Source organism: Triticum aestivum, chromosome 6B (assembly GCF_018294505.1).
Source record: "Triticum aestivum cultivar Chinese Spring chromosome 6B, IWGSC CS RefSeq v2.1, whole genome shotgun sequence".
NCBI lineage: Eukaryota > Viridiplantae > Streptophyta > Magnoliopsida > Poales > Poaceae > Triticum > Triticum aestivum.
In genome coordinates, this window is record NC_057810.1 from 428,790,032 (window position 1) to 428,804,441 (window position 14,410).

The window sequence follows — 14,410 nt, forward strand, 5'->3', positions numbered from 1 at the left end:
CTATTGACATAGGGCCGATGCCAGTTGTTGTTTTTTGCTTGTTTTTTACTTCGCAAAAAATCAATACCAAACGGAGTCCAAACACAACAAAACTTTTTGGAGATTTTTTCTGGACCAGAAGACACCAGGTGGGCCAAAGAAGTACCAGAGGGGAGCCCCGAGGGGGGCACAACTCACCAGGGCGTGCTTGGAGGCCCAGGTGCGCCCAAGTGAGTTGTGCCCACCTTGCTGGCCTCCGACACCACCTCTTCGTCCTATAAATTCCCAAATATTCCAAAAACCCTGGGGGTAACCCTAGATCAGAAGTTCCGCCTCCGCAAGCCTCTGTAGCCACGAAAAACCAATCTAGACACCATTCCGGCATCCTGCCGGAGGGAGAAATCATCACCGGTGGCCATCTCCATCATCCTGGCGGTCACCATGATGAGGAGGGACTAGTCCACCCTCGGGGCTGAGGGTTTGTACCAGTAGCTATGTGTTTAATCTCTCTCTGTCTCTCTCTCTCTCTCATGTTCTTGAGATGTCACGATCTTGATGTATCGCTGGTTTTGTTAATATAGTTGGATCATACGGTGTTTTGCGCTCTCTATCTTGTTGTGAATTGAGTTTTCCCTGTGACATTTCGCTTTACCAGATTGAATACTTTTATGGATTTGAGAACACTTGATGTCTTGCTATGAATACTCGTGGTGACAATGGGGTATCATATTGATTAGCTTAATATGTGTTTTGGCACTCAACTTGCGGATTCCCAATGTCACATTGGGGTAATCTATGCATAGGGGTTGATGCATGTTCTCGTCTTTGTTTCTCTGACAGAAATTTTGGGGCACTCTTTGAGGTTCTTTGTGTTGCATGGAGTATTATGAATCTGAAATTCTTTTATGCATATCGCATAATCAACTCACGGATACTCACGGTAACATTGTAGTATCTAGGTCACATTGGAGTTGGTTGATGTGTATCATATGGTGTTATTTTAGTATGAACTCTTGGTTAGATCGATCATAAAGAATATCGTAGTGTTATTTTAGTACAAACTCTATGATAGATTGATCAGAAAGAATAGCTTTGAGGTGGTTTCGTACCCTACAAACAGTTTATTCTTATGTTCTCCGCTAGATAAGAACTTTGGAGTGATTCTTAATCGCACGTTGATGGGTGGTTATATGATCCAATTAGATTAGCATTGTTTAGAGATTGCACTAGCGAAAGTACGGACCCTAGGCCTCATCTTCAAGCATTGCAATACCTTTTATGCTCTGTTTTATCAATTTCTACCTTGCTATTTTTATTGTTCCTATTTCAAAAATCAATATCTACAATCATTACTACACTTGTATCATCATCTCTTCGCCGAACTAGTGCACCTATACAAATTGCCATTTGTATTTGGTGTGTTGGGGACACAAGAGATTTCTTGTATTTGATTGCAGGGTTTTTTGAGAGAGACCATCTTCATCATACGCCTCCCATGGATTGATAAACTTTAGGTCATCCACTTGAGGGAAAATTGCTACTGTCCTACAGAACTCTATGCTTGGAGGCCCAACACGAGTCTACAACAATAAGGTTGCGTAGTAGACATCAAGCTCTTTTGTGGCGCCGTTGCCGGGGAGGTGAGTGCTTGAAGGTATATCTTTAGATCTTGCAATTGAATCTTTTAGTTTCTTGTTTTACAAATAGTTTGGTTTATAAAAATAAAACTATAAAAAAATGGAATTGAGGTGGTCTCATATTATTCATCTTTATCATGTCTTCCTTGAAAATGATGGAGCGGAAAATTGTGCTCAATTGATAGAAGAAGAAATCAATAAAGTGATTGGCATGAATGATGAGCATGATTAAAATGTTGTTAGTATGAATTCTATGAATATCCAAAAAACTAATGATGATTGCACTAGTCATAATAAAAATGTTTCTTATAAGCATGTCAATTTTTGTGGAGTGGAAAGAAATTGTGAAGATGTGCCTTATAGGGAAGTTATATTTTGTAAGAAGCATAAACATGATAGAACCAATTCTTTGATAAAAGTGATAGATGAATTTGCTACAAAATTATATTCTCTTTGTCCTATTACTTGTGAACTTTGCAATAAGGTTGGTCATCTTAATTTTCAATGCAAACTTTTTCATGATCGAGTCATGGCCAAATATTGTAATGATTTGATAACACTTGAACTTTATAATGAGCTTTGTCTATTTTGGGGGAGTGAAGAATTGAAACATAAAAATAGTTGGTTTGAAGTATTCATTCTCACCAATGACATTGAAACTAATATAAAGTATATCTATATGTTTTGCATGGTAAATAGCATTGAGAATGCTTATATTGCCAACTATAGAAAGATGGGGAAACCAATAGAATATAAAAGGAATACTCATGAAAGGGTAAATATTTCCACTTACCTCCTATTGTCTCTCATGATGAAATAGGTGACGAGGAGGATCTCCCTATTCAACCAATCTCATAAATAAGAAGCTCGAAGAAACTAATTAAACCCACACATGATGTGGTGAAGAAGAAGAAAAGAAGAAAGAATATAGGTAAAAAGGTGATACGTCTCCAATGTATCTATAATTTTTTTATTGTTCCATGCTGTTATATTATCATTCTTGGATGTTTTATAATCATTTTATAGTCATTTTATATCATTTTTTGGGTACTAACCTATTGACATATTGCCAAGTGCCAGTTGCTGTTTTGTGCATGTTTTTTACATCGTAGGAAATCAATACCAAACGGAGTCCAAATGCAGCGAATCTTTTTATGGATTTTTTGGAGAAAAATATATCCAGTGGGCCGGAGAAGCACCTGGGGTGCTCCGAGGGGAGCACAACCCACCAGGGCGCGCCTGGGAGCCCAAGTATGCCCAGGTGGGTTGTGCCCACCTCGGGTGCCCCCTGAACCGCCTCTTTGCTCTATAAATACCCCAATATTCCAGAAACCCTAGAAGAGTCGATGAAAATCAACTCTAGCCGCCGCAGAGTTCGGAACCACTAGATCCAATCTAGACACCATCACGGGGGGTTCACCACTTCCATTGGTGCATCTCCAATGATGCGTGAGTAGTTCTTTGTAGACCTTCGGGTCCGTAGTTAGTAGCTAGATGGCTTCCCCTCTCTCATTTGAATCTCAATACAATGGTCACTTGGAGATCCATATGATGTAACTCTTTTTGCGGTGTGTTTGCTGGGATCAGATGAACTTTGAGTTTTTAATCCATGAAAGTTATTTGAGTTTCTTTGATCTCTTACATGCATGATTGCTTATAGCCTCGTATTTCTTCTTCGATATTTGGGTTTTGTTTGGCCAAGTTGATCTATTTATCTTGCAATGGGAAGGGGTGCTTTCTAGTGGGTTCGATCTTGCGGTGCTTGATCCCAGTGACAGAAGGGGAACAGATACGTATGTATCGTTGCTACTAAGGATAAATGATGGGGTCTATTTCTACATAAATAGATCTTGTCTGCATCATGTCATCGTTCTTATTGCATTACTCCATTTCTCCATGAACTTAATACACTAGATGCATGTTGGATAGCGGTCGATGTGTGGAGTAATAGTAGTAGATGCATGCAAGAGTCAGTCTACTAATCTTGGACGTGATGCCTAAATAATGATCATTGCATGGATATCGTCATGATTATTTGAAGTTCTATCAATCGCCCAACAGTAATTTGTTTACCCACCGTTTGCTATTTTTCTCAAGAGAAGCCACTAGTCAAACCTACTTCCCCGGGTCTCTTTCTCATATTATTTGCCTTTGCGATCTATTTTCCTTTTCTTTTATTTTTAGATCTATTAAACTAAAAATACAAAAATACCTTGCTGCACTTTATTTTATTTGGTGTTCGATCTATCAATATTTACAACTCTCTCACGTCCGTTTGCCAATTTCTGGCGGCGTTACCCAAAAGGGATTGACAACCCCTTTAACACGTCGAGTTGTGAGTATTTGTTTTTTGTGTGCAGGTGTTGTTTACGTAGTGTTGCTTGGTTCTCCTACTAGTTCGCTAATCTTGGTCTCATAACTAAGGGAAATACCTACCGTCGCTGTGCTGCATCATCCCTCCCTCTTTGGGGAAATACCGACGTAGTCCTAGCAGACATCAAAAGGGATTTATGGCTTGCGTATGCTAATTTTGCTATGTCCACTACTTGTTGCAATGATCATGATTGGGGTGATTCTTCTTATGATATTGAAAATCTATTTAAGCCTCAGGATGAATATGTTTGCAATAATATTGAAAGTGGGTTTGGAAGAGTGTCAACTTTAGGTAAAAGTAATCCCACTATTTTGGAAGAGTGCCAACTTTGCATGCATGTGGATCATGTAGAGAAAATTTTACATGATAGCTATATTGTTGAATTTGAATATGATCCTACATGTAATTATTATGAGAGAGGAAAATATGGTTGTGGAAATTTTGTTGTTACTAAATTACCTCTCATTATGTTCAGATTTTCAATGCTTTATTCCTCTCCTTAGCATATGGTAGATATTTGTTGTCTTGACAATTTGTTTTGCTATAAAATTCCTATGCATAGGAAGTATGTTAGACTTAAATGTGTTTGTCACATGTTTTATGATGCTCTCTTTGTGTTTCAATTATTATCTTTCATGTGAGCATCAACAAAATCTTATGCCTAACTAGGGGCATAAAACAATAGCGCTTGTCGGGAGGCAACCCAATGAATAAAATTTATTTTTGTCTTTTGCTTATTTTCTTGAGTGTTTGCACAATGATTCTACTGTTATGATTGTGTTTTTTGTGTTTTAGTTAGTGTTTGTGCCAAGTAAAGCCTTTAGGATCCTCTTGGGTGATAGTTCTTTGATCTTGCTGAAAAACAGAAACTTTTACGCTCACGAAAATAATTCTTATTTTTAACCAGAGCGTGATAGAATACCAATTCTTTTTGCAGAAGATTAATATACAAATTTCTCATGTTTTTAGAATTTTCAAGATTTTTGGAGTTACATAAGTATTCTAAATATCCAGACTGCTACAGACTATTCTATTTTTGATGATTCTGTTTTCTTTGCGTTGTGTGCTTGTTTTGATGATTCTATGGTTTTCTTTGATGAGTTTTTGCCATAGAAAAGTTGGAATATAGTATATATTAAAGTCAATTGTGCTAATAAAATATTAATTGGTTGCTACAGTACTTATAGTAGTGATTTTTTCCCTTAAACTAACGGATCTCACGAAGGTTTTGTTGAGTTTTGTGTGATTGAAGTTCTCATATTTTGGGTTATCTTATGATGGATGAAGGAATAAGAAGTAAGAAGAGCCTAAGCTTGGGGATGCCCATGGCATCCCAAGATATTATCCAAAGAGAAGCAAGCAACTAAGCTAGGGGATGCCCCGAGTGGCATCGCTCTTTCTTCTAACGACCATCAGTATTTTACTCAAAGCTATATTTTTATTCGTCACATACTATGAGTTTTTCTTGGAGCGTCCACTACTAGGGAAAAGCCTATACACAGAATCTTATCAGCAGCACGCTCCAAAATAACTCGCTGCTGCTAACTAGCAGTAGCGTGTACGGACGAAACTCGCTGCTGAGACAAATATAGCAGTAGCGCGTCACCCGAAAGACGCGCTACTGCTATAATTCCTACGAGGCCGCCGCGAGGCTAGTTATAGCAGCAACGCGTTAGCGTGATGCACGCTACTGCTACGTGGCATAGTAGCAGCGCATTTCTCGGATAAGCGCTACTGCTAAGTTTCCTACAAAAATTTAGTCCCACCTCGCTCCGTGAAGAGAGTTTCTACCACCTTAAATATGTTACTTCGCACACTTTGACAAGCACTTGATCTTCATTGAACTCTATGTGTAGAATTTGTTGCTGCAATATGAGTCTTCACCTGTTCCTAAACCGGTGAGGACTCATATTGTCAAATCAGATTGTACACAAAAAGATCGTTGATGATCAATGTGTTTTTGATATATTGAACAAAGTCTATTTTTGCATGCTGACACATAGCAGTAGCGCTTTACTATGAAAAGCGCTGCTGCTAGATAGCTTAGCAGTAGCGTGTTTTCCTGAAGAACGCTACTGCTAAGCCATCCATCTCCCTCATCTCCTCCCTTCGGATCCACTCACACACAGCCACTCAAAATCCTCTCCGATCCGTCTACGCCGCGCGGCCCCGTCGCCCCTCCTCCGTCTGTGCCGCGTGCCGTCACCTCCTCCTCCTTGCTGGACTCGGTACCGGCCTCCTTCTCCATCCTCCCTCTCCACTCGCCGCTGGCCGGCCCCTCCTCGATCTGCCTTCCTCCTCTGTCCTCCCTCAACTGGCCACGCCGGCTGGCCCCTCCTCGCTCCGCCTTCCTCCTCCGTCCTCCCTCAACTGGCCGCGCCGGCCGGCCCCTCATCGCTCCGCCTTCCTCCTCCATCCTACTCTCTTCTCCCTCCTCGAGTCTCCCTCCTTCTCCCTCCTGCTCATATGCAACATTTTGATTTAGTTGATATAATTTAGTTGACTTAGTAGGCTAGTTGATTTAGTTGACTTAGAACATTTTGATTTAGTTGATTTAGTAGGCTAATTGATTTAGTTGACTTAGAACATTTTGATTTAGTTGATTTAGTAGGCTAATTCATTTAGTTAATTTAGTTGACTTAGAACATTTTGATTTAGTTGATTTAGTAGGCTAGTTGATTTAGTTGACTTAGAACATTTTGATTTAGTTGACTTAGTAGGCTAGTTGATTTAGTTGACTTAGAACATTTTGATTTAGTTGATTTAGTAGGCTAGTTGATTTAGTTGACTTAGAACATTTTGATTTAGTTGATTTAGTAGGCTAATTCATTTAGTTAATTTAGTTGACTTAGAACATTTTGATTTAGTTGATTTAGTAGGCTAGTTGATTTAGTTGACTTAGAACATTTTGATTTAGTTGACTTAGTAGGCTAGTTGATTTAGTTGACTTAGAACATTTTGATTTAGTTGATTTAGTAGGCTAGTTGATTTAGTTGACTTAGGAACATTTTGATTTAGTTGATTTAGTAATCCTTTGCTCATATTGCTTTAGGAAGAATGGCGCCACCACCACCACCACTATGTCAACTGTGCAAGTCAAGATGCGCCAGCAGCCTTGCAACTAGCAAGCTGTTCTGCATCTACTTCCAGCCGAGTTTTCATCATGCGGCGGTAAGAAATTAGATGAAATGTAATAACTATTTTATTTTTAGTGTTGGCATTACTGCATTGTGTCATTTTGCTTATTTTACACAGATTGTCCCATGCAATGTGAGGTTGAAATTCAACAAGCTGACAGGAGACACTGTGACATTTGAGGCTCCTGGGGGCCGTACACTATGGAGGTCGAGAAAGGACGCAATATGTCGCAGATTGGAGGAGATGGATGGGCCCGTTTCGTCGCTCGCATGCATCTTACTGGTGGTGAGTTGATCAGCTTCAACTTCCGAGCAGAAAGACCCAAGCTAGCTGTCATTTATCTCAACCTGGTGGAAGATGATGAAGATGACGAAGATGATGAAGATGGTGAAGATAATGAGGACCCACTCGATGAAGATGATGAGGACCCACTTCATGAAGCCATCGTAGCTCAAAGAACAAGGCTGAGTGAGGAGGAGGTGTCCAACCTGTGGGACATAATTCCGCCACGTGCTAACTTTGTCGGGGTGCCATTCGTGACCCGCTTGACAAATACCATGGTTGATCGACATGAGATGGTATGTTATACTTACAAATGCAAATTAATAGTGTGAATTACTTAGTGTACAGTCCAATGATATGGTATGTTGTGTGGAATCTAGTCGATGATATATATGTTTTAGTGTAGAGTTCGATCACATGCTTATTAATTGATATGTTTTTCTTATTCAGAAATTGGCAAAGAGCATATCTATGAGTTATGGTATCAAGCCTGATGAAGAAGGCTCAGCTGGACTACGCCTTACTGCAAGGGGCTCTGTCACAACCTGTACTTACCGCGTGGACACGGACGGTCGCACACACTTAAGCTCAGTTGGGTGGAAGAAATTTCACGATGGCAAGAATCTTCGTGTTGGACAGGCCATCCTAATTACTATCAGGAACACCAACCGCCCAGGCTTGAGGATGATGATTGTCTTCGATATCATCTAGAACTACATATGTGTGTGTGGCTATATCATCTAGAACTACATATGTGTGTGTGGCTATATCATCTAGAACTACATATGTGTGTGTGGCTATATCATCTAGAACTACATATGATGATCGTCGTCGATATCATCTAGAACTACATATGATGATGGCCGTTGATATGACCTTGTACTGCTTGAGGATGCATGTTGGCTATGCATGAAATTGTTATCTAGTACTCCCTTCGTTCCAAATTACTCGTCGTGGTTTGAACTAAAACCACGACGAGTAATTTGGAACGAAGGGAGTACTACCGTACCTAGTAATGGTTTATCAATTTGATATCTACTAGCAGTACCTAGTATCTAGTATCTGAAAGGAGAACTGAAAGTGAAAGGAGAACTGAAAGGGAATGGGGCAGTGGGAAAATGATGAAAGATATAGTAGTAGCGAGGGATGACGAAATCGCTACAGCTAGTTAATAGTAGCGCATTCACAAAAAGCGCTGCTGATATCGTCAATAGTAGTAGCGCGGGTTGGGGCCGCGCTACTACTATGAGTTAGCTGTAGCGCCTTATTAGTAGCGCGGCCACCCGCGCTGCTGCTAGCCTGAAAACCCGCGCTGCTGCTAGCCTTTTCCCTAGTAGTGGTCTTGTATGATATGAGTCTTTGCTTGTTTCATTTTGTGTTTTTAGTCTTGATTCCTTGCTGGACACACCTATTTGAGAGAGCCAAAATTATGCCATGATTTGTTAGAATTTCCCTCTATGCTTCACTTAAATTTTTATGAGCTATGGATTTGCTCTAGTGCTTCACTTATATCTTTTTGAGCATGGTGTGCTTTAGTATTTTTTGAAAAAATTATCTCTTGCTTCACTTAAATTAATTTGCAAGAAAGAAATACTATGCTCATGATCTTCACTTATATTTGTTTGAGCTTATCAAAAGCAACACATGAAAATTCATTCCAAAGTGATAGATATCCAAGAAGGATAGAATAAAAACTTTCATGAAGATCATTGGACAAAATAAACTTGATTCCTTGTAATAGTTTAGTTTCGTGATATGATGATGTGATATATGAGTCATGTTGATGAGTAATTATACTTTAGTAAGAATATTGGTGTTAAGGTTGGTGATTCCCTATGCAAGCACCAAAGTCAATACTCATGCAATGAAATCACATCCTACTTGTGGAGCATTATTCGCTGTTAATTATGCTTAATGCTCCCTTATGAGATTAAACGTTTCTTGGTTGGTCGCTTCTCAATCTTTTGCTAGCCTTCATTTTGCCCTAAGTATGATCACTACTTGTGCATCCAAAATCCTTTAAACCAGTTTTGCCACATGAGTCCACTATATCTACCTATATGCGGTATTCTTTTGCCATTCTAAGCAAATTTGTATGTTCCATCTCTAATATTCAAAATAAATTTCTCTTTTGTGTGCTCGTACCGCTCGTGGGGCGGTGAGGGGTGGCTAATATTTTCCATGATAGATTTGTTATTCTGATGATGAGTGTTTATTCACTTGTCATTGCATGAGAGTAAGGCAAAGGTATTAGGGATGCCTAGTTCCGAAATGAAAAATGAATTTACTTTATGTTTTCAAATAATAAATTCCTTGGAAAGTGCTGGTATGGAAGGCACCCGTGGATACAGTTAGCCATGGAAAGTGAAAGTATGGTGGAAAAAGGAATAAACTTTAATTTCTGTTTGGGAACCACGTACGATATATCTAGCATGGAAAGTGTTGGGAACTCTAAATCGTTTTCGTTGGTGGGAAAAGAATGCCTCTCAAAATGTTTTTTATCTCTTAGTTTTCACTTTGAGCTCTGGCACCTTTACAAATCCCTACTTCCCTCTGCGAGGGGCCTTTCTTTTACTTTACACAATTTTTATTTTTTTATTTGAGTCTCCATCTTCTCTTACAAAGCACCAACTAGGGGGCACTATGATCGTATTTGAGCATTGGGTGTAGTTAATATGCGAGTGTGTTTCATGAATGGATCAATGATTGAGCATGATGGGATAGAGAGAACTTATTTTAGCTTTGACATTTTGAAAGACATGGTTGCTTGTCGATATGCTTGAGTATCTAACTCTCATGTAAAAACTAGACTATTGCTTTGAATCATATAAAATTCCAAATGTCCATGCTACAAAGAAAAGAATATGAGATGACACATTAGGCAGCATTCCACATCCAAAATTCTGTTTTCATCATTTACCTACTCGAGGACGAGCATGAATTAAGCTTGGGGATGCTGATACGTCTTCAACGTATCTATATTTTTTGATTGTTCCATGTTGTTATATTATCATTCTTGGATGTTTTATAATCATTTTATATCATTTTTTGTACTAACCTATTGACATAGTGCAAAGTGCCAGTTGCAGTTTTCTGCATGTATTTTTACATCATAGGAAATCAATACCAAACAGAGTCCAAACACAGCGAAACTCTTTGTGGATTTTTTGGACCAGAAGAGATCCAATGGGCCAGAGGAGCACCTCAGGGGTCCTCCGAGAGGAGCAAAACCCACCAGGGCGCGCCTGGGGGCCCACCTCGGGTGCCCCCTGACCCGCCTCTTTGCTCTATAAATACCCCAACACTACTCGAATCAACAGATTTGCCGCCTGCCCTCTCTTTGACGTCCGCTAGCGTACGTCAAAGGTAGGCTTTGCCATAAGCCACCAGAAAGCGGATGGCAAAGAGGCAGCGGACAACAACGGTGGGCTTTGCAATCAGCCAACTATTTCTCGTCTGCTGGCAGACGGCAAAGTGGGGGTTTGACCCATTGCCTGTCAAACCCTAACGGGCCCCCTCTTTGTCGTCTGCCAACAGACGGCAAAGACCGCTTTGCTGGCCGCTAGCTGACGGCAAAGGAGAGGCAGACGACAAAGCTTAAAAATTCACTTAACAGTGTTGTGCACGACCCGTCGCCCTCTCTCTCTGTCTCATCTCCTCTTTCCTCCCTCCGCCACCCCACGCTGTTGCCACCGCACCCTCCCCGCACCATCGCCGCTGCACCCTCCCCGCGCTGTTTTTGCCCCATCGCCGCCCCCTGCCTGCCTCCCCATCCCCCTCCCGAGCTTCCCCGCCATAGCCGTGGGTCGGCTGCCCCCGAGGAGCGCCACTCGTCGCCGCACCCTCCCCGCCCCGTCGCCACCCTAACTCGCCGCCGCCCCGTCGCCGCCCCCTCCTCGACCCGTCACCGCCTTCACGGTGAGCCCCTGCCACCCCTTCTCCTATTTTTTCTATTTTTTTCTGTTTAGGTTTAGGTTTAATTAGTTTAGGTTATTTAGTTTAATTAGTTTAGGTTTTTTAGTTTAGGTTTAGGATTAATTAGTTTTGATTTTTTTTAATTTAGTTAGTTTAGGTTATTTAGTTTAATTAGTTTCCATGAACCATGGTATTTTCCTAAAACTCCAAAAATGCTAAGCAGCCAAACACAACCTTAGTTTAGTTTAATTAGTTTAGGTTTTTTCTTCTGTTTTTTAACAATAAACAAAAAAGATGAAAGGAAGAAGTAAAAGAATAAGAGGCAGAAGAAGATGATGAAAAAAAGAATAATAAGTAGAATAAGAATGAGAAGAAGAAGATGATGAAAAAAAGAAGTAGAAGAAGATGATGAAAAAAAGAAGTAAGAAAGGTAGAAAAAGAGGGTCGCCAATGGTCGAGGTTCGCCGAGTGGTCGAGGGGTTGAGGATCGAGGGGAAAAGGAGTCGAGGGTCTAGGAATCGAGGGGAAAAGGGGTCGAGGGGTGGAGGATCGAGGGAAAAAGGAGTTGAGGGTCTAGGGGTCGAGGATCAAGGTGTCGAGGGGTCCAGGGTCGAGGGGAAAAGGGGTCGAGGGGTCGATGGTTGTCGAGGGGTCGAGGGATCGAGGGTTTGCCATCCCGACCACAACACCCCGACCCCCTGACCCCGACAACCCGAGACCCCGACACGGCGCCCCCGACCATGACACCCAGAGACCCCGACACGGCACCCCCGACCCCGACACAGCACCCCAATGCTATTATTCAATTATTTCATGTTATTAGGTATTCAATTTTTTCTTATGTTCATGACATTGATACACACTTAAATATTTTATTATCTTTATGTTGTACTAATTTCGTTTACTCTTTCTCATTGTAGGTGTTGGCAGATGGTGGGCGGGGGTCGAGAGCGCTCCGAGGCTCCTTCCTTGGCGTGTCCTGGGAGGGGTGTTATTATTCCACCCCAGCACCTCCGGAGAGTGCTGGATGACAGGATGCAGACACCGGCGGGTGCTTCTTCTTTGGCCGGGAGAGGTCGGGGGAAGCTGACGAGGGCGGCTAGAGGTGGACGTGGCGGCGGGACAGGTAGGAAGGCTGCTGCGCCTTCCTCACTGCCACCCCCACCTGATTCTCCGGACCACCATAGTGCTCCATCTTAGGTGGACCCGTCTCGGACTCCGGTCCACGAGCCTCGAGCCGAAGAGCCTCGGATCGACGAGCCTTCGTCCCAGGAGACTCGGGTCCCAGAGCCTTCGTCCCAGGAGACTCAGGTCCCAGAGTCTTCGTCCCACGAGACTCGGGTCCCAGATTCTTCGTCCCACGTGACTTCGGAGACTAGTGGCCATGCTGATGGCAAGGAGACCTGGTCTGACGATAGTTTTAGCGAGGGCGAGCTGGTTGAGAAGGGCAAGAAGGTCTACCAGCATGGTGGTACCAAGCTCCCGGCCGTGCCAGCGACCTGCGATCAAAGGTGGTTGATTCAGCCTAACGGAGAGAAGTAAGTGCATTTACTATTTTTTAACCTTTGTCCTTCATGTTTATTCAAATTAATATCTAATGTGTTAGCCTTGTCATACTGGAGGGGTTGGATACACGCCGATGGTGTCCGCAGGCCCAACCAGGTCCTTGGTGTGCTTTGCCGGCACCACTTCCCGGGCTGGGTCATGTTGCCCAGTGAGGGTCAGGTTCCACAGCTAGCACTGAGCTGGGAGTTGTAGGTGGCTTCCTCGGCCCCGCCGAAGGAGAGGGTCGACGGTGTCTCGTGTGAGATGGTGGCCGACATTGTGAGGCTACGGTTTTGGGTAATTTCTCCTTTACAAAATTAAAAATCAACAGTACTTGGTGATTGTACTAATCAGTGTTGTCTTTTTCGATTGCAGACCTTCTACAGGTGTTCTGAGGAACACGAGGCTGAGGCGGCTAGGGTTCTCGAAGCCGAGTGCAAGCGCTTACTTCAAATTTTACGGCACGAGGCTAGGGTGCAGGCTATTTGAGACTACTACGCCTCGACTAGCATTAGGAGGGTCAAGAAGAAGTGTCGCGACAAGTATATGATTAAGGAGAAGTACATGAAGGTATTTACCTATTCTTAAGGCCTTGTACTTAGTTTCCTTGATTTAATTCATAGGCATAGCGCTGAAATTTCTCTTCGCCAAACTTAGGTGCCCCCGAGATGGTGTGCGGATATGATGGACTGTTGGGAGGCGTTGGTGGATGAGTGGTGCTCTCCCCAATGGCTAGCCGAACACAACAAGGCTAGGGATAAGCGTGCCCAAATTCAAGGTGTGCCACACCATCAAGGGAGCTCCAACCTGTTTGAGTACGGGGATCACTTGGTATATGGTTTGAGCCCTTAACGATTCATGCAATTTCATTGTACATGCTAGCTTGAGCCCTTAACTAATATGTTGTTCCTCTCTTTTAGGCATAACACAACAAGAAGGACATGCCACCGCTGTACGACCTCTATGCCATGGCCCATACTGCCCCGTTCAAGAAGGCCAAGGCAATCTCTGGGTCTGACCTCGATCATCCAGAGAGCTTCACCAACATCTTCTCCCACAACAAGCTCGTGAGGTACAGAGCCTTTGGGAAGGCGACGAAACGAGATGACTTCAACCCGAGCCAAAGTGCTTTTGATCCAGAGCTCGTGATGCTATGTGGTGAAGGGAGGAAACATGGCTTGGCAGCCATTGGGGATGGACTGATACGGTGTCCCAGAACTCTCCGAGAGATCAAGAAGCGCCAGACGAGCTCTCTTCCTGAGATGAGTCCTTGTCCACGGCCAATGGAGCTTGCCGTCGAGGCTAGGGCCCAGGAGATTCTGGCGGCGGCAAACTGGCAGGCGGCACAGAGGGAGAGGGAGTTGGAGGAGAGGATTGCTACGATGATGGAGGAGGAGAGGAACCGGAACGACGCGGGTCACCGGGCCCTATACGAGCTCCTCGTGGTAAGTTTCTCCTGCATATTAGCCAAATCATGCATGTAATGTTCGTTTCATTACTAACTAATATGACTGACTCATGAAAACAAAATGTGTAGTCC